Below are 22,777 nucleotides of genomic sequence, written 5' to 3' on the forward strand. Positions count from 1 at the left end.
TTAGTTTTCTTTCCTTCTTTTTTCTTCATTTTTTATACTTATTCTTTTCTCATTCCATTTTTTCCTTTTTTCACACATATTTTAACATTACATAATTATTTATTTTACTATTCTTTATTTATTATTGTAATTTTTTTTATAGTTTTTTCCATTATATATAAAAAATTAAAATCAATTTTTTTAGCATTTTCTTTTTACTGTAACATTTATAAGAACACCAAAATTTGGAAAGAAAACTAATAAAAATATAAAAAATGTGAATGAGTAACCAATTACCATGATGAGAACATTCAAATCTAGAAAACAAATTATATGAAGAAGATGGGAGAGAAGGGAAAGGGGGTGGATCTTATTTTTTTTTCTTTCTTCGGATCTGTCGTAACTGGTTACCTTATTGTTCTTTGTGTGTATATTTATGAGGATTACTGGTTACCTTCACGTTCTTTATGTGTACATTTTTTGGGATGACTAGTTACCTTCACGTTATGATGTGTGTGTATATTTATTGGTTCTTTATGGTAATTGATTACCTATGTTACTAAAATCATAGTTATTTTTTTTTAATGAAGTGTTCTTCTTTTTCCTTCAAATTTGATGTTTATTTTTATATTTAATATGAGTAACTCGTCACCCCTCTTATGGTAATTAGTTACCCTTCTTATGGTAGAAAGTTACTCCTCTCAGGATAACTAGTTACCCCTCCTGGTACATATTATTTAACATAGCTCTAGGTTTTTTTTTACATAACTGTCAAAGATCAATCCAGTGACTGGTTACCTTACCCAAGATTTGGAAAAAGAAACATACAATCTAAAAAAAAAAGGAAAAAATAGTTATAATAAATAAAAAATAATTTTAAACACAATTCATATTAAAAAAAAAATTGCATAACAACTAAAGAAAAATTTAATATAAAAAACAAATAAGCTAAAAAAAAATAATAATCAAATTATAAACATACCCTTCCAAATTAATAAAATTTGATGAAGGGTAAAACTATGACATAAACCAAATTTTATACAAAAATATGGGAAAATAAACCTATAAAAGTGAAAATTCTTAAAAAAAGACCTAGATTAATTTTTTTTTTTTAAATGTCATATTTTTGCACACTATTAAAATTCCATATAAAATATAATTTCCCCATAAATTATTTATGAGCGTAAACCACTCGTCTAAAACATTATAATTAGTGTTAAATATAAAATATGTGAAAATGACTATGCAACTTGACCATGTACCGATTAATTAGATATCATCATACAAATACTACTGATGGCATCTTATCACAAGAAATAAGTACATAAAGACATTCTTACTTTATTTCGAATACTATTGAAAGTGGACTTTGAGTTAAATATATATATATATATATATATATGTAAATACATATATGATTTTTTTTTACAAACTTGAAACTTCGAGTTATATATTAAATATTAACATTAAACACACAAGTAGAGATAATAAACATTATGCATATGAAGAGTTGAACATCCATCAATTAAAAATATGGAAATGGAAAGCACCATTTATCCTTTACATTCACCAATTGTACAATTATTAAGAATATTTTTTTAACAATTAAGAATAGTACAATTAGGATAAGTGATAACTCTACAAAATAGAGTTATTTTACCACTTTTTATGTGCTAATTGTTGCTTAATTCTTGAGTTTTTAATTGATCTATTAAGTTTTAAAGTAATTTTGAATTTATTTGGTTTATTTTTATTTTATATATTTTCGTGTGTTTTTATAGTTATTTTGTTGTAAAATGTTGTAGTTAATTATTTAAGTTATTGTGTTTAGGGAAGTAAAAAATTGTGTGTTTTATTGAAACTAAATGTTAAATTAAATTAAGTTATAATTAATATTTTCAAAGAATTAATATGGTTTATTTTATAATTAAAAATATTTTATCATGACCTAATTTATATTATTTTATGTAGGTAATATGTTGTATTTTTGTGCTTGAGGAAGAAGAAATGAAAGAGAGCGTAAAAAGAAGAAAAATTGGCATTTTTGAAAATCAAAAGCTAAAAGTGCCCTTGCCCAGCTCCCACGAGCCCAACCCGTGCACCACCAGGCCGAAGCTCAACTTCCTCTCCAGGCGAAGCCCAGCTACTGTTTCTGAGCCCCTGACCAGCCAGACCCCTTCGGTCCTCCTCCCTGCCAGCATCAACCGCATCGGCTCATGCAAGCTTCTGCCAATCCGAAACTTCAGCACTTCCAGCCCACCGTGGGCCTGCCTCTCTGCGCCTAACCCAATCCGAAGACCTGCACCTCCTGCTCCAGCCCAGTCGAAACTGCCCAGCCACCCATAGCTGCCTTCCCCTTTATTGAGCCCATAAATGGTCCCTTTGTCCCATTTTTCTAAAAATGCCACATTTTTACAAAACTTTCTACATATTTTACCCAAAAATCATCATTACACCCTACAATTTACCCTTACTTGCCATATTATAATTAATTCAATTAATTTAATCAATTTAATTAATTTAAATTGATTATTTTAATACTTTTTTTTTGCTATAAATAAGAGAGTTTGGAGCTTGATTTTTTGGGGAGAGGTTACCATACCACAATTTCTACACTTTCAAGACCTCTCTATTATCTTCATCTTCTTCTTCTTTTTGGTTAATTTTCTATGTGTTTTTAGAGGAAAAATTTGGAGGTTCATCCTCCAAATTTTCCTATTTATGTTTGTAATTTTTAGTTTGTATTTGCTATTCTAGCTATGACTTTTTAATATTCTTAAGATTATTAAGGTGACGATAAAACAATATGTAACTAGATAGTGTTTATTTTGTATGTTGATTTCCCATTTTGTGCAATAAAGTTTATGGATTTTCTTCTTCAAATATTTTATTTCATCTTAAATATCTTGTATTTTAGATTGTTAGAACATATTTACACTTTGTTTTTCATTAGTGCAAAAAACATAATATTTTTTGTGTAAGATGTGTCATTAAATTGTACACATTAAATGCTTAGAACAAAAATATTATGTTTTGCCTTATAAATAATGTTCATTGATTTATTTGTTATTTCATTATATTGATTTACACTAAATGCTTTGAAATTATAATTTGAAAAGTGAAGAAAAATCCTATCTTTTTAGAAGTAATTTGTGCTTAAAATTATAAATCTATTTGGAAAATGATAGTTTGATTTATTTTAACTATCACTAAAACTTGAGAATCAATGTACTTATAAATATTATTGAACTTATATTTTGTGGATTCTAATACCTTAATAATCTTCTTTTACCATCTTGATTTCTACTATTAATTTATATTTATACATTGTCTTTAATTTCTTTATTATTGTCTTTTATTTTATTTTCATTATACAAAAATCTCATCAATCTTTGGAACTAGGTTAGAATTTATTAGTTTTGATTTAAAATAGTTTTCTTTTTAATTTTAGACAACTCCATTGGGTTCGATCTCGTGCTTACACGAATACTATATTCCATATACGATTCGTGCGCTTGCGAGTATAAATTTTTAAAACATACCCGTTTTGGGTATCATCAACAAGTTTGGTACAATTTTTAGAAAAGTTAAAAGTTGTGCGATTTCAGCTTATAAGCTAACGCTAAAAACTAAAGTTGGCATAACTTGCCAATTTTTAGTGATTTTTTTTGTTGTTGGAAATTAGCGGGTAAAGTCCCTATTTTTTTACAAGTGTAGTATTTAAGTCACTTATCTTTTTATATGCTGGCAAAATTCCCTAATGTTTCGTAATTGATGCACATTTTCTCCAAACTGTTATCCGTTTGTTAAAATGGGGACTGAACATGAATATTAGAAATTATTGTCGTTGAAAAAAAAAAGATCGGGGACTTAAATGTTTTAATTTTGAAAGGACGAGGACTTTAGCTGCCAATTTCCAAATAATTTTCTTTTCAAGAAAATCAAATACTCTATAATTAACATATATAAAAAAATTATTTATTAGATTTTTTAAGAGGCTATTTTTTGACCCACGATTTGGCCAACTGACACGGAGTCAGAATATGCTTGATATGAATGAATGCGTAGAGAAAAACGTAATGACAAAAGTAAATAAGACACAGTATTTTATATTGGTTCGGCCCCAAGATCTGGTAATGACCTACGTCCACTTAGACTGATATTGATCTAAGGATCAAAGGAGTGATCAAAGAACAATGGTTCAATGAGTTTCACTTACCTCTGAAGAACAATACAATATTGCTAGGAGAATTACTATAGTCTCTAATGATTCAAAAGCCAAAAGTCCATTCCTTGAGCTATCTTTTGCTATTTATAGGCTCAAGGGGGATTACAAAAGATTGTTACAGATATTCTCTCCTGAATAATCGGGTATCCAGGAGATTGTGTAAGACAAATTCGGGATTCACAAAGATCTTCCCGTAAATGTTGCTTTTTATGCGGAACTATCGACCAGACTGGTCGCAGTTAAGACTGGGCTGCACTGCTTCTAATGTGTCTTCTGGTCAATACTCTAGCAAAACGTTTCCAGGTGTCAGCCACGTGTCCTGGGATCACTTGCCACGTCATCAATGCTAATTTTTTGGATAACATTTGCACCCCGCCTGACGTGTCAGAACCCTTCGTGTGTTCTTGGAAAAAGTAACCTACCTCTGTCTAATCACGTCCTTTTGGTTCCCCAGAAATGATTTCGACGGCCATCCCGCTTCCCCATACTTTGAAAAAGGGAAACTAATGATTACACTTTTTAATGCCAGAGACAAACTTATATAAGACCTTCGAGGTCTTTATTTTCTTTTTACGTACACCATCGTCTTCACAAGAAAACCTAAAAACCAGAGCTTTTACCGTTCCTGAAGACCGTTTCCTCTGTATTTTCAAGACCCCGTTCGAGAGTTTCTTGATTCCCGAAGGCCCTTTTTCCACCTCCACAATCATTCTCTTGGTAAGTTTTCGAATTCCCATGCTTCAGATTTTTGTGGTGCATGTTTCTAAATGTAGACCGTTTGAGATTATCTGTTTCTGGTTTGAGATGCTTGTGAATAGGATGTTTTGTAGATAAAAAGAGTTACGAGTTAGTTTGATTAGTCAGGATCATATGTTTAGGACGTAAGATCGAAGTAAAAATTTGATCTTTAGGCTAGTTGGAAAATAGGTTTTTCCCGCCCTAAGGGGAGTTGAAAAAGCTTTCTTGAAAAACTTTTTGCTTTCACCCTTTAATCCGTCTTTCAAATTGTTCGTATGGAAAACTTTAGCTTCTTGTTAGAATGCTGTTGTATAAAAGCTTAACTTTTATACACGACCAGCGTTATTCTAAAAAGCTTTTGAAAATTCTCTATCCTCACCTCCCCATTCTTCTGTTTGCAGACATTAATGCCAGATTTGTGGGGAGGTGAGAGGCCCATTGACGACGACCTTCTCGCCCAGCTGCTCGAGGGAGAAAAACAACCGGCCGACTGTGTCCACGAGATCCCTTTCTCGCGTTCCTCTTCCAGAATACACCCTTCTCCTCCAATGGCCCGCTCCAAATCTTAAGGCAAGAAAAGGCCTGAGTCCGAAAACAGCCCAAATTCTCCTGCTCAGCTTGACTCGCAGGCTAGGGCTCCCTCGACCAGCGGTCGAGAAAATCTTGTTCCTGACCCTAATATCCAAACTAGGGCCCGCCCTCGCCATCAGAATCTACCTGATGTCGAGTGGTATACTTCCCCGGCTAGCTCAGTGACCCTGCGGATGGTTGCCAACTGCTTCAGGAAATTCCCTCTCAAAGGGGTTTCCATTATACACCCTGCTGCGGACCAGAGGGCTAACCTCCCCGGAGGTGCAAACAGCGCCTGGTCCCGGTATCACATTGAGGCGGGAGCTTATCTCCCTCTTCATCCCTTTTATGAGGGGGTGGCCAATTATTTCGGTGTCGCCCCCTTCCAAATCACTCCAAACGGATATAGAATACTGGCTGCACTCTATATCCTGTATAAACTTAAGAAATGGCCAGAGCCTACGCCTCATGAGATCAACTACCTTTTTGACCTCAAATCCAATCGGCAACAGCACAGAACGGGTTTCTTCCATTTCTGTCACCAGGAGACCAACCGAACATTCCTGAGTGACACTACGCACATCTCGAATGTGGGGCAGTATAGTAAGGAGTACTTCCTTACCCCGGATATAACCAGCAACAACCTGGCCTTCACTCGAGGAGGTAAGTGCTTGTCTTCGACTGGTCGATACTTTTCATCGAGGTGTTCCCTTTCATTTTTCTCAAACTGTAATCTATTTTTCAGGCCCATGGTTACGTCTGACCCCAACACCAGACATGGTGTTGAGGTCCAATACTTTGGCCAGGATGTCCGACGCAGGAAAAAGCGTCAAGACCCTGGTAACTGAAGAAAACTTGAGGCTGTCTGGCCTCCTGGCTCCTCGCCATGAAACTAGAGGGTCCGTGGTGGACGAAGCCACTGCCAAGGGGGTTCCCGAGCAACAACCTCCTGTGTCTCCTCGGAGGAGGAGGCCAACGGGGGTTACTATTAGGGAGCCCACGGGAAATCCTTCCGCAGAAAGGCCTTCTGCTCCCCAAGGCAAGGGGAAACAAAAGGCCAAAGAGCCAGTTGTGGACTTGGGAGAGTCTTCTGATGAGAACAGTAACACTATTTTACTTTTAAATGGTTTTCCAATTCCCTGTCATTTGTTCGACGGGGAAGGCAACTTTACATATACTCCAAAATTAGGGTCAGACTTCTTCATGCCAGATAATGAGTATATGACTAATAGAGTCAATAGTGTAGCGACCAATAGTTGTAGCTCGGGTATTCACTTTGTTACCTCTTTTCTGTTGTATAATAAATTTTCATTTGCCTTTTGCCTTATCATTTGATTGTGTTTACTTGTTTGCAGACATGGCCACTCCCAACATCTTTGACATGTACCAGGCCGAGGAGGAAGAGGAAGTTCCCCAACTCCGGCGAAAGTCATCAAGGAGGCACACCGGCGAGACCAGCCAGGGGCCCACCAAAAAGAGTCGAACCGAAGATCCTCCAAGGGACGCACCTACTGGGCAAACTTCCGCCCATCCTCCGAATCCTACAGAGAAACAGACTCCTTCTGCCACGCCTAAACCTCCGGCTGCGCCTACTTGAGAGCAAATTACTCGGGAAGAAGCTCTCGGGGCCAAAATCTTGAGTCACACTCTGCGATCAGCCAGGGATCGCCTTGAACACATCGGTAAAAGCGACCGTGTCAAGGATGCAATGGTTGAGGCTGAAAACATGTCGGTCGACCTGATCCTGAACAGGGCCCTAAATGAAATTTCCAGCGTAAGTACTTCTTTGTTTCTCAAGCCTTAGTCTTTTAGTCTTCACGACAGGTTCTAACTCCTTCTTATTTTATTTACAGGCATTGCTGTCTGCTATTACTGCTCGTACCCGTGCCCAGGCTTCCATCGAGCAAGCTAAGGCAAAGGCCATTGAGAGGCATCAGGTGAAGGCAGCCGAGGAGCTTTCAGCTGCAGAGGCTAGGCACGCCAAAGAGTTGGAGGCAATGGATCGAGAGAGGGACGCTGCGGTGACTAAGCTGTCAGAGGTTGAAGCTGCAAAGGAAGCTGCAATAAAGTCGAGGCAGCAGTATCGAGATTCCAGCGTGACCCATCTTCGCGAAATCAAAAGGTTGGAAGAGATGCACAAGTCCAAGGATGAGGCCATTGCCACTCTTGAAGGCAAAGTGAAGCAGCTGGAGCTTGACAACTCCAAAAATTTGGAAAGGTACAAGAGGACGACGCTCCGATGTTTCTACAACTTCTGGAAACACAATCAGGGTGCCGACTTCAGCTATCTTTCTGAAGACGTTAGGAATGCCGAGCTGGCGCGTTGTGCTGCCCAACTGGCCGAAGAGGAGGCAAGAGCGAGGATCCCTGCTTCCCCAAGCTTGGCTGGTGCTGAAGAAGAAGTTGTTGCTGAGGATGCTGTCACCCAGAATGCTGCCCAGGACCCTCCGGCCCCAAATGCCTCTTAAACTTTTTCATTTATTTTTTTTTCTTTCCTTTTGGCTACACGACCCACGGGTCGTGATGTAAAGACAATATTTTTGTTTTAAACTTTGCTGCACGGGCAGTAAATCTTTTTTCTTTTTCTTGAATAATTACATCCAAGCAGTGATGCTTGTGGTGTAAAAGATTGCATGATGCTATAATATTTTCATTTATTATAACACTTGTCCATATGACCGAACTTAGCATAGTACTTTGGCATGATTTAACAAAATATAAATTTTGAAAAATACTCTAAGTACTCTAGCATGCTTTCACTCATTTTGTTCATGTGTTTACATACCTTGCGGGTATGCTTTGCTATCGATGTGCCTTATATGCCCCCCAAGTGATCGAGGAGCTTTAGGTCCTTGGTCACTTGCCTTGATCATGACCTGTTCGAACATTTATGTTCGTGTGAAAAGATGATACTTGTAATACAGCAAAACAACACACGTAATGAACAAATACTTGTAAATATAAATTCACAAAGGTTGGCAAGAATGACTGGCTACGCACAGTCCCTTATAATCTCGTATTAAAAATGGACTCAACATGTCTTTACGAGTGATTCTGAAATAGAATCTTACATATACGAGCGATTAGCCATACAGCGTGGCTAACCCTCTTTGCTAAACTTGTAAAAAAGAGAAAATTATTACAAGCCATCCCTTTAAAAAGGACTGTTCATTGATAATACTTGCGCAGGTGTTCTCCATTCCAATAACGTGGAACGAGATCTCCGTTTAAGCGTGCAAGTTTGTAGGTGCCTGGATGAAGGACTTCTTCAATCTGGTAAGGTCCTTCCCAATTAGGTCCGAGCACTCCAGCAGTAGGGTCGCGGGTATTTAAGAAAACTCGTCGTAGCACCAAATCTCCGACGTTGAATTTTCTTTCTTTAACTTTGGAGTTAAAGTACCAGGCGAATTTTTGTTGGTATGCAGCAACTCGGAGTTGGGCCTTCTCCCGTATCTCTTCAATTGAGTCTAGGGATTCCATCATTAGTTGGCTATTCTGATCCTGGTCGTATGTTAGACGTCGATGTGAGGGGGGATCTAACTCGACAGGCAACATTGCCTCATATCCATAGGCTAAGGAAAATGGGGTATGTCCTGTCGCAGTTCGGTGAGACGTTCTATACGACCAGAGGACTTCAGGCAATTGCTCTGGCCACACTCCCTTAGCTTCTTCGAGTCTTTTCTTCAAGGTGTCCTTAAGAGTTTTATTCACGGCTTCGACCTGCCCATTCGCCTGAGGGTGTGCAACTGAAGAAAAGCTTTTAATGACTCCATGCCTTTCACAGAAATCGGTGAATAAATCGCTGTCAAATTGGGTCCCGTTGTCTGAAACTATCTTTCTGGGCAGACCATATCGATAGACGATGTTCTTGATAACGAAGTCAAGGACTTTCTTGGTCGTGATGGTAGCGAGTGGTTCAGCTTCGGCCCATTTGGTGAAGTAATCGACCGCTACGACTGTGTACTTTACTCCGCCTTTCCCTGTAGGCAGGGATCCAATCAAATCTATCCCCCATACTGCAAAAGGCCACGGACTTTGCATCTGCTTCAACTCGTTTGGAGCTGCTCGTGGAATCTTCGAGAACCTTTGACACTTATCGCACCTTCGTACAAACTCCATGGAATCCTCGTTCATCGTTGGCCAGAAGTAGCCCTGCCTTAGGATCTGTTTTTCCAAACTCTGCCCCCCAGCGTGATCTCCGCAGAAGCCTTCATGCACCTCTTTCATGAGTTCCTTAGCTTTTTCTAGTGTAACGCACCTGAGTAGTGGCATTGAATATCCTCTTCGGTACATTACACCGTCGACCAGTATGTATCTAGCAGCTCGCCTTTGTAGAGTTCTAGCCTTGTTCCTATCTGTTGGCAGCGTACCATTCATCAGATACTCCAAGAAAGGCGCCATCCACGTATCCTCCATCCGAATCTCCATACTGGATTCCGTGGCTTGTATGCTCGGCTTACTCAGTCTTTCTACTGGCACGATGTTCAAGGTGTCAGCATCCTTTGCGCTCGCGAGTTTGGCTAAGGCATCTGCGTTTGAATTCTGATATCGCGGGATTTGCTGGAGGGTGTACTTCGTGAACTGGGCTAACAAGTCTTTTGTTTTATTTAAGTAGGCCACCATTTTCAAGCCTCGCGCTTGGTATTCTCCCAGGACCTGATTCACCACCAGCTGTGAATCACTGTAGATATCAAGCGTCTTTATTCTCATATCCTTTGCCATTCTCAGTCCAACGAGGAGTGCTTCGTATTCCGCTTCATTATTTGATGCAGTAAAGTCGAACCTGATGGCGCAGTGAAATCGATGCCCTTCCGGCGTTATCAATATCACTCCCGCTCCAGCGTGGGATTTGTTGGATGAGCCATCCATGAATAGCTTCCACGAAGGAGTTTTATCTTGAGGCTCGGGCGCTTCAGGCTGTTCGCACTGCTCGCTGTCTGGGAGTTCGGTGAACTCTGCAATAAGGTCAGCCAAGACTTGTCCCTTGACTGCTGCTCGCGGTGAATAAGTTATATCGAACTGTCCCAGTTCGACTGCCCACTTTAATAATCGTCCAGCCGCTTCCGGTTTTTGGAGGACTTGCCGAAGGGGTTGGTCAGTTAGAATTGTAATAGGATGGGCTTGAAAGTAGGGGCGTAGCTTTCTAGAGGCAAGGATCAAGCAATATGCTAACCTCTCGATTGGCGGATATCTCAATTCTGCCCCGACCAGTCTCTTGCTGACATAGTAGACTGCTTTTTGTACACCTTCTTCCTCTCGCATTAGTACTGCGCTGGCAGCAACTTCAATAATCGCCAGATAAATAAACAAAGTTTCTCCTTCGAACGGCTTTGATAAGATGGGAAGTTGTGCCATACGAGCCTTCAAGGCCTGGAATGTTTGCTCGCATTCTCCTGTCCATTCAAACTTCTTGTTTCCTCTAAGTAGATTGAAAAAAGGAACACACTTGTCTGTTGATTTCGAAATGAATCTACTTAAGGCCGCGATCCTCCCGGTTAAACTTTGTACATCTTTGATCCTTTCTGGCGACTTCATGTCGATCAGGGCTTTTATCTTGTCGGGGTTGGCCTCGATTCCTCTTGAATTTACGATAAACCCCAAAAACTTCCCTGATCCGACTCCAAAGGAACACTTGAGGGGATTTAATTTCATCTGGTACTTGTTTAACACATCAAAGCACTCTTGTAAATCCCTCACATGCCTTTCTGCCTTCTTAGACTTTACCAGCATGTCATCCACATATACCTCCATGTTTACACCGATTTGCTCCTTGAACATGTGGTTGACTAGCCGTTGGTAAGTTGCACCTGCGTTTTTCAGTCCGAAGGGCATTACTTTGTAACAATATAAGCCCGTATCGGTCCGAAAGCTGGTGTGATCCTCGTCAGGGGGATGCATGCTAATATGGTTATAGCCTGAATATGCATCCATGAACGAGAGGATCTCGTGTCCTGCAGTTGCATCGACCAGCTGGTCGATCCTTGGGAGTGGGAAGTAGTCTTTTGGGCAGGCTTTATTGAGGTCTGTAAAATCCACGCAGGTTCTCCATTTGCCGTTAGGCTTGAGAACCAGCACTGGATTGGAGACCCACGATGGATAAAATGCCACCCTGATGAACCCATTCTCCTTTAGTCTTTCGACTTCTTCTTTTAAGGCCCTTGATCTATCTTTATCGAGCAGCCTTCTTTTCTGTTGCACGGGTGGAAAGGTCTTGTCTATATTCAGGACATGGCTGATTACGGCAGGATCTATCCCAACCATGTCTTTATGCGACCAGGCAAAACCTCCTGGTTCTTTCGCAAAAATTCCACCAGTGCGTTCTTCGTGGTAAGCTCTAAGTTTCTCCCAACCTTTACGACTTTGGTTGGGTCTTTCTCGTCGAGTTGGACCTCCTCCAGGTCCTCGACGAGTCCAACATTTTCTTCAAAATCCCCAAAGGGAGGATCCAAATCTCCATCCTCACCTTGGGCAACACCCTATTTGGTGACTTCATCACCGGATTGGGCTTGTGCATCAACTGCCATCTGCAACCTATCTGAGGTAGTGCTCTTCGGCGTCCCACTCTTCGCCTTTGTGATTGAGGCGTTGTAGCACTCCCTGGCTTCCCTTTGGTTCCCCAACACGCGTCCTACCCCCGTGTCTGTTGGGAACTTCATGGCTAGGTGCCACATAGAGATGACGGCCCGTAGATCAACCAGTATGGGCCTTCCAATAACGGCGTTGTACGCCGAAGGACAATCGACCACTACAAAAGTGGCGAGTAATGTCCTTGTTGCAGGCGCTGTACCCGTCGTTACTGGGAGTTTGATCAATCCGGCTGGGGCGAGTCCTTCTCCAGAGAAGCCGTATATCGTTTGATTGCAGGGTTCCAAGTCCTTAACGGACAATTTCATGCGTTCCAGTGTTGACTTGTACAGGATATTCACTGAACTTCCTGTATTGACCAGTTCCTCTTCACCATCATGTTTGCCATCTGGATGTCCACGACCAGCGGATCGGAATGTGGGAACCTGACATGCTGGGCGTCGCCATCAGAGAAGGTTATCTCTCCTTCTTCTGACCGAGCCTTTTTTGGTGCACGGTCCTCCACAGTCATCATCTCGATGTCCTGGTCGTGGCGCAGAGTCCGAGCATATCGTTCTCTGGCCTTTCCGCTATTTCCCGCGAGGTGCGGGCCTCCACAGATGGTTAAGAGTGTTCCAGCCACGGGGGCAGGCTGTAATGGTGGCGAGCGTTGGCGTGTGGACGCCTGCTCGTTGCCACCCGGAGCTTCTCGTTGGGAATTTCCCGAGGCCCGTACGTATCTTCTCAAGTGTCCTTGTCTAATAAGGAACTCGATTTCGTCTTTCAACTGGTTGCATTCATTGGTGTCATGTCCGTAGTCGTTATGGTAACGACAGAACTTGGGGGTGTCTCTTTTCGAAATATCCTTTCGAATGGGGCCATGTTTTTTGTAGGGCACACTCGAACTTGTGGCCTGATAAACCTCTCCCCGAGACTCAACGAGGGCAGTGTAGTTGGTGAACCGAGGTTCATAACGATTACCCTTGGCTCGTTTGTTGTCGGAGGCGGAAGGCTCGTTATACGGCCGTTTTCCACCATTCTTGCCATTGCCGTTACCGTTCCCGTTGCCCTTGCCGTTGCCATTAGGTTTGGCGGCTTTGGCGGGTTCGGAAGCCTTCTTATCCTTGCCTGAGGGCTTTCCATCGTCGGCAATGGCTTCTTCGAGCTTGATGTAGCGATCAGCCCGGTCCAAAAATTCTTGGGTAGTTCTCACTCCTTCCTTTCGAAGACTTTTCCAAAGGGGAGAACGACGTTTAACTCATGCAGTTATGGCCATCATTTTGCCTTCGTCCCCGACCGTTTTCGCTCCAGCTGCTGCTCGCATAAAACGTTGGATGTAGTCCTTCACTGACTCCCCATCCTGTTGGCGAATTTCAACCAACTGGTTTGCTTCAGTCGGATGCACACGACCTGCGTAGAACTGTCCGTAGAACTCCTTTACGAACATTTCCTAGGAGACTATGCTTGCAGGAGGGAACTTAAAAAACCATTCATGCGCTGCTTCAAAAAGTGTTGCAGGGAAGATCCTGCACCGAGCGTCTTTTGACACTTTCTGAATGTCCATCTGAATTTCAAACTTGTTGACATGGGACACTGGGTCCCCATATCTGTCAAAGTTTGGGAGTGTAGGCATTTTGAACTTGCTGGGAGTTTCGACATTAGCTATCCTTTGTACGAAAGGAGTGCCTTTCCTCCTATCGTGGTCAATGTAAGAAGTTCTTCCCCCGACCAGCTGCTACACTGCCTGGTTGAGGGCGTCTATCTGGGCCTGTACAGCGGCAGGAATCGCTGTGGCCTCTGTCACTGGGGGGACGTTCTCGCCATGCCGCTCACGGCGATCGTTGAGTACATATCTTAGGTCCTCGTCTCTTCTCCGCTGCTCGCTACCCCCGAGCCGGTTGAAGACATTATTTTGTCTAGGCTGCCCCCCAGCGTCCCGTCTGTTAGGTTGTTCATCTCGAGGTACCTGGCTCCTGTCTTTACCTCTTTCTTCGCCTCTCTCACCGGCACTTCCCTTGCCTGAGTCGGCCTCATTATATCCGTGGCCATCTCTGAACCTCGACTGGCTATGGTGGGATCGACTGTTCCCTCTATTCCCATCTCTGGCTGAAACGTCCCGAGCGTTAGAGGGCGGCCTGCGCTGGTCGTGGTGTCCCCGTGCACTATCATGCCGTGGGGGACCCCGGACTGCAGAGCCTAACTCTGAGTCCCTCCTGTTACCAGGAGGGTGTTGACCTCTGTTCGGTGGGTTTGGCCCATCATCCCTACGTCGTCTAGGACTGCGAGGCTGATGCTCGGCCCTATTCTGCCTCTGTTGCGGGGGGTTACCCCGAGCAGCTTGGGATGGTGGCTGCACCTCAGGATCCAGTGGGACATCGTCACGAGGCATCTGAGGCTGCTCGGGCCTCTGCGGACTTGAAGGCTGAATTGGTGGGCTAGGATTGGGACCCCTCTGAGGTGGCCCATTAGCAGGTTGGTCAGGCTGCGAAGCAGGTGCAGCTTGATTTCTAGCCAGTTGCAAGGCTGCCTCGAGGGCTGCCATGGCTTCGCTCTGGCGGCGGTCCATCTCCGCCTGTCTTTCGCTCAATTCCGCGCGCTGCCGTTCAATCTCTTGCTGCTGCCGCGCCATAACTTCAGCGACAGTCTCCTGACTGGCTCTCAGACTAGCCAGCTCTTCCTACAACGCGCCTAGGGTACTTTTCAACGTTGCATCATCCATTTCTTCCTCCTCAAAGTCCAGTTGTGGCTCATCCTCTGCCATGCTTGCAGGAGGAGGAGGAGGAGGCGGGTTCGACGGTGCAGCGGCTGCCGCCTGTCCAGTTTTCTTTCCAGCTTTCGCCATTAGTTTTCTCAACAACGATAAACCAAGCTCTCAATGAAAGCACCAGAATGTTGACCCACGATTTTGCCAACTGACACGGATTTAGAATATGCTTGATATGAATGAATGCGTAGACAAAAACGTAATGACAAAAGTAAATAAGACACATTATTTTATAGTGGTTCGGCCCCAAGATCTGGTAATGACCTACGTCCACTTAGACTGATATTGATCTAAGGATCAAATGAGTAATCAAAGAACAAGGGTTCAATGAGTTTCACTTACCTCTGAAGAACAATACAATATTGCTAGGAGAATTACTATAGTCTCTAATGATTCAAAAGCCAAAAGTCCCTTCCTTGAGCTATCTTTTGCTATTTATCGGCTCAAGGGGGATTACAAAAGATTGTTACAGATATTCTCTCCTGAATAATCGGGTATCCAGGAGATTGTGTAAGACAAATTCGGGATTCACAAAGATCTTCCCGTAAATGTTGCTTTTTATGCGGAACTATCGACCAGACTGGTCGCAGGTAAGACTGGGCTGCACTGCTTCTAATGTGTCTTCTGGTCGATACTCTAGCAGAACGTTTCCAGGTGTCAGCCACGTGTCCTGGGATCACTTGCCACGTCATCAATGCTAATTTTTTGGATAACACTAGTAACTACCCTAGACAAGTTGTAATTTTACCACTCTATAATCTCATATCAATTTCTTTATTTTTTCTTTACATCATTTAAATATTATATATTTAAACATTTTTATTAATTAAAATAATATAAAAGAATAAATAAAAACTAATAAATTTGGAGAGAAAGAAAGAAATTGAATAATAAAAAATTAATGTTTAAAGGAGCTCTAAAAATCTACAAATGTAGAGAAAGAAATTATTAACATAAAAGATTTAATAATTTCCTTATCTACATTTATAGATTTTTTGGAGCTCCTTTAAACATTTTAAAAAAAGAAAACATTTATTTAATTATCTTTCTTTCTCTCTCCAAATTTATTCTTTTTTATTATTTTAATTAATAAAAATGTTTAAGGATATAATATTTACATAATGTAAAGAAAAAAAAAGAAAAATTGATATATGTCGTAATTTTTAATAAAATATTTTATCTTAATTTTGTAATTAAAAAATTTAATATGAGATTATACAGTGGTAGTTACCAAAACTTATCTAGGGTAGTTAATAGTCCCTTAAAAAAAATCTAAAATATATATTTTTTAAAATGTTAATTATAGAGTATTTGATCTTTTTGAAAAAAAAAATATAGAGAAATTGGCGACTATAGTCCCCATTCTTTCAAAATTGAAGCATTTAAGTTCCCGATTTTTTTTTTTGGCGGCAGTAGTCCCTAACATTCATGCTCAATTCTCATTTTAACGAGCGGATAAATCTCCATTTTAACGGGCGGATAACGGTTTGAGAAATATATACACCAATTGTTTAATGTTAGAGACTTTTGCCAGCAAAAAAAATAAAATAAGAGACTTAAATGCTATACTTGTAAAAGAACATGGACTTTAACCACTAATTAATTACATTTTTTTTTTCTTTTCTAAAATAAAAGGCTTTACAATAAATGTGTCTTTTTTTTTAATCTAAATATATATACTTATTTATTATATATTTATCCAAATTAATATATATAAATAAAATAAATTAATATGATAATAACATAAACAATATTTAAATATTATATATTTTTTTTACTTTGTTCTAAAAATATTTATATAATTTTATATTTATTAGTTATGTTTGAATATTTTTTTTATTTTAGTAATTTTATATTAACAAACCACATTAATATAAAGTTTATTATACATTATAATATTATTTTTATATCTCATAATATTTTCAAATTATAATTTATCAAACACATTAATTCCATACTTTAGGAAAAAAAAGAAAAATTAAAAACATAGAAAGTGAGAGTTTTGCATGATTTAAATTTTACATATTTGTGTTTACATCATAATTAAATTATTATACTATGATCATTATAATTAAAATCTTAGCTACATCGATTAGTTATAATATCTCTTATCTCTTATCTCTTATATATAAAAAGTGTCAATAACTTCCATCTTTTGACAAGAGCCGTTAGTAACTATTAACAATTTTCTACACATTAAAGACAAATATTTACTCTTAAAAAAATAATCTATATATTTACATTTCCTTCTATTTTAATAAAATAATTTTTTTTCTAGCCATTTTTTTTAAGAAAACAATATTTTTTTTCTTTCCAAAATACTCTTTTTAAAACTATAAAAATAAATTAGTCAAACATTTTCTTTTTAATATAGAAACTAAAAAAAAATAAAAATAAACAATTTCTCAAAAAAAACTTTTCCTTTTTTAGAATTTCAAAACTTTTGGAAAATCTTTATTCTTTTAAAAAAATATATTAAAACTTACATTTCCTTCTATTTCAATAATTTTATTATACAAACTTGTTTTAGCTCAAATTTTGGTTTTATTGTTAAAAATCTTCTCTAAAATCTTACAATCACTTTTCCTACCAATCTTTTTTCACCACAATTTTATTTTTCAAAGCTCAATATTTTTTTTTAAAAAAAAACTTCTCTAAAATCTCACAATAACTTTTTCTTACACCAATATTTTTTTTACCATAATTTTTTTTCAAACTACTTTTTTTTAGAAACTAATAATTTTTTTTAAATACTTTTTTTTTATCAACATATAAAATTATAAATTAATTGTATAAAATAAAACATGAAATCATATTTATTAAAGTCATCATTAGCCATGTATTTATTGGGGTGGAGTCTATATGTTTAGAAGGAAAATTCAAATAAATTATTTTTCATTTTTTACAATTATATATTTTTATTAATTTGTTTAATATATATACATATAAATCCTATCATATAAGATATGGCCTCAAAAAAATATGTATAAATATGAGTTCAATAAATATGTTTAACATATATGATATATTGTATATAAACTTTTTTATAATTATTTTGAAAAAATAATATAATAATTATATTTATATATCTCATTAAAAGCTTTGAGGGAAAAATATTTTAGTATAATTAATATAAATATAATGAACTATTAACAAATTTATGTATAAAGATGAATAATTATTTATAACTTTTTGTTAAGTTTAAAGTATTTTCATTGAATATATAATGTTGGGACAATTCTCGTATAGGGGTTTCACTTTAAGCCCTACCGGTGAGACTCTCAGTGTTCTCGACCCGTGAAACCCTTATATGAGAATTGTCCCAATATGACAATTCTCTTATAGGGACTTTACTTTAAGACATACCAGCGGGGCTCTCAGTGTTCTTGACCCGTGAACAATTTTCAGCGCGATTTTTTATGACCGTGTATATTGTAGCTATTTAGAGCAGCCTGCAAATTTTCAGAAAATTTCGAATAGTTTACAGTACCGAAAACTAAGTTCAAACATGTTGCACACGTGACTAATTTTTTTATGAGCATGGAAAACAACATGTTTGAACCTAGTTTTCGGTACTGTAAACTATTCAGATTTTTCTAAAATTTTGCAAGATGCTCTAAACAACTACAATATACACGACCATAAAAAAAATCGTGCCGAAAACTGTTCACGGGTCGAGAACACTGAGAGCCCCACCAGTATATAATGTTGTGCCCTATATAATGTATGGGAAATTTCTATCATAGGGACTTCAAAAAAAGCCCTACCGGTGAGCTCTTCTGTGTTCTCAACTCGTGAACAATTTTCGGTTCAATTTTTTTTATGACCGTGTATATTGTAGTTATTTAGAGCATCCTGCAAATTTTTAGAAAATTCCGAATAATTTACAGTGCCAAAAACTAGTTTAAAAACAGATTGTTGCACTTGTGACTAATTTTTTTGTGCGCGTGGAAAATAACATGTTTGAACCTCATTTTTGGTACTGTAAATTATTCAAAATTTTTTGAAAATTTGCAAGATGCTCTAAATAACTACAATATACACGATCATAAAAAAAAATCACACCGAAAATTATTCACAAATCAAAAATACAAAAGAGCCCTACCGATGAAGCTATTTTTGAAAACCCTACCATAAAATCCTACCTATGTATAAATTACAACATAAAAAATATAAAAAAAATTGTTATTAATTTTATAAAAAAGAAAAATAGATTATATCTGGTACATGCATTGTATGCTACTTTATACTAGTATTACACAATTGTGTGTTATATATATACAATATTTATATTAAAATTATATTAGTATTTGTGAATTTATTTTAATTAAATTAAACAAAATAAATTTGGTTTTTTAATATTTAAGATCACTTTAATCATAAGGAAGTTTACAAAAATGCACAAGATTTAAAAAATATATTAAAAATACAGAATTTGAAAAAAAATATTAAAATGAATGGACATAATTGTAAATACACAAGATTTTTTTTAACAAAATTTACAAATTTGTAATAATAAGTTTTTTTATAACCAAAGTTTACAAATTTGTAACAAAATGTTACAACTTTGTAAACAACATTTATAGACTAGATAAAAAACTCTAACAAGAAATAACAAAACTATTACAAACAGTTATCAATATTTTTGTAATTTTGTAAAATTATGTATTTTTTAATTTATAGTGTCTTAATTATATAATTTATCAAATATTATCAAACAACTTTTCTAACTTACAATACTTTAAAATATATAATATACCCAACACTCATCAACTTTTTCCTATAATAGTCACATAACAGTTGTTTTTCACCAACACAATTACCAAACCAGCGTTTAGTCTAATTTTTTTAAAAGTAAATTATTATTTATTTGTGCAATCCATACGTCTAAAATATTACAATTAGTATTAAAAATAAAGTATGTGACAATGACTGCAATTTGACGAAGTCGTTTCGTTTCCTTTTCTTTAGCTAGTATGGTAACGCTAACAATGGCGATAAGCCAAGTACCTACTAATTAGATGTCATCATACCCTACTTAAAGCATCTTATCACAATAAATAAGCAAATAAAGACTTTCTTACTTGATTTCGAATATTATTGAAAGTGGACTTTGAGTTAAATATGTTTTTATTATATCATTTTTTTAACAAAAATATGGAAATGGAAAGCACCATATATCCTTTACATACTCCAAAAGAACAATTATTAAGAAAATATTATTTTAGTACTGTTCAGACCAAATCTTTCAAGTAATATATGTTTCCAAAAATGAAAACAGCCACACTAAAAGAATTGAATTTCTACAAGAACAAATGATGAGTACTTGTTAAAAAACTTTCCCATACTTAAGTCAATTTTATTTATTTATTAAAGTACAAAAAATAAACTTTAAACAATTTGGTGTACGTTTGTTTTATTTATTTATTATTATTATTAGGGATAATTGTAGTATAAGTACTCAATATTTGAGTTTTGTACGCGGCATAAACCCAATGTTTATTTTTAGTGGCAAAAGTACCCAAAGTCAGTAAAACTGTAATTCTGTCAGTCTACTCCGTTAGGCAGACACGTGTCACGTTTTTATTGGTCCAAATCATAATTATTTTTAAAATATTATTGAGTTGGACCAATCACGAAGTGACACGTGTTGGTCCAGTCATCACGAAACGGAATCTAACGGAGGAGGCTGACGGAATTATAGTTTTACTGACTTTGGGTATTTTTGCCACTAAAAATAAATATTGGGTCTATACCGCGTACAAAACCAAAACATTGGGTACTTATGCCGCAAATATCCCTTATTATTATTAATAATAATACACCTTGCATTATTTTTTTTAAAAAAATCTCAATTATATATAAATAAATTTATGTTTTGTGTAAGAGTTATTTTGGTCGATAACCCGTTTAGATAATTTATTTTAAAAAATTAACTTTTAGACCCGTATTTTTATCTAAATGTTAAAAATAAGAATAGAAGGATCAGCGGCTATAGGGACTATCGAGCTGGTGATCACCCTAGGAGAAGGACCTCAGACAGTCTCCAAACTCCTGGAGTTCGTGGTCATCGACTGCTCCGCTGCGTACAACGCAATTTTGGGATGACCTACACTCATAGCATTTGAGGCCGTCACTTCCATTTGCCACCTCGCGATGAAATTCCCTACTTCCATGGGAATATGCACCGTCCATGGCGATCATCTTGCTGCCAGGGAATGTTACATCATTTCCATGAAGGGAAAATCGAAACCTGGGCAGCTGGCAATGGCCATCCAAAGTGGTGAAGATGAATCTCAGGAACCCTTAGCTGATGCTGAGATTGAAAAACCTCAAAGCGCCGAGGGGGAAAATATCGTCTTAAGTGAGGATATCGACCCCCGAATAGGCGAGGACAGAACCGAGGTCCAGGCTATTGAGGAGCTCGAGGAAGTAAACATCGATCCGCAGAACCCATCACGGATGGTCAAGCTCGGGAAAAACCTCTGTGGCGAGAGGAAGGCGGAGCTGACTAAATTTATGCAGGACAACTTGGATGTGTTGGCGTGGTTACACGAGGACATGGTGGGAATTAGCCTGAGTGTCATCATGCACACACTTCATCTGGATAAAAGCGTTCCTGCAAAGTCCCAGAAGCAAAGGCGTCTTAGAACAACCAGGGCTGAAGCATTGGAAGAAGAAGTAGCCCGGCTCAAGAAATGCGGCTTTATCCGTGAAGCCAAGTTCCCGGTTTGGGTCGCCAACCCCGTGCTGGTCCCAAAGCCCAACGGGAAGTGGCGGACTTGCATCAACTTCTCCGACCTGAATAAAGCCTGCCCCAAGGATTGTTTCCCCTTGCCAAGGATTGACCAACTGGTGGATGCCACAGCGGGGCACGAGCTCATGTCCTTTATGGACGCGTACTCAGGCTACAATCAGATCGCCATGAATCCGGTGGACCAGGAGCACACCAGTTTCATGACCCCGACTAACGTTTATTGTTACAAGGTCATGCCTTTCGGGTTGAAGAACGGCGGTGCTACATACCAAAGGTTAGTAAACAGAATGTTCGCAAACCAGATCGGGAAGAACATGGAAGTGTACGTTGATGACATGCTAGTCAAGTCAAAGACTGCCGATAACCATGTTTCCGACCTGGAAGAATGTTTTAAGATACTACGGGAGTATGGCATGAGGCTTAATCCACAGAAGTGCACATTTGGAGTCGCATCGGGGAAATTCCTGGGTTTCATCGTCAATACCCGAGGAATCGAGGCAAATCCCGACAAGATCAGATCACTGCTCGAGCTTCCCTCACCCAGGTCGCGGAAAGATGTCCAAGGCTTGACAGGAAGGGTGGCAGCCCTCAATCGGTTTGTTTAAAAATCCACCGATAAGTGCTTGCCATTCTACAACCTGCCCCGAGGAAATAAGAAGTTCGAATGGACAGAAGAGTGCGAAAGCTCTTTCCTCGACCTGAAGGCACATCTGGCCGAGCCACCTGTGTTATCCAAACCAAAAGCAGGAGAGCCTCTTTTTCTCTACCTAGCTGTCACAGAGGATGCAGCTAGTGCCGTATTAGTTTGGGAAGAAGACCGGGTGCAGAAGCCAGTCTACTACATTAGCAAGAGACTTCTCGGAGCTGAATCCCGGTACCCGTTGATGGAGAAATTGGCATTCTGCCTTATCACGGCCTAACGAAAGCTTAGGCCGTACTTCCAGTCCCACTCGATACACGTCATGACCGATCAGCCTTTAAGGCAGGTTTTGCAAAAACCTGAAGCATTGGGACACTTGTTAAAGTGGGCAATCAAACTCAGTCAGTTCAAGATTTTGTACACTCCGCGAACTGCTATAAAGAGTCAGGCCCTGGCCAATTTTGTAGCAGAGTGCACAGGATTCCGGGAGGATCCTGCGAAGGACTCACCCCATGTCACCTCGGCCCAGGCGTCGTG

Source organism: Humulus lupulus, chromosome 6 (genome assembly GCF_963169125.1).
Source record: "Humulus lupulus chromosome 6, drHumLupu1.1, whole genome shotgun sequence".
NCBI classification, from domain to species: domain Eukaryota; kingdom Viridiplantae; phylum Streptophyta; class Magnoliopsida; order Rosales; family Cannabaceae; genus Humulus; species Humulus lupulus.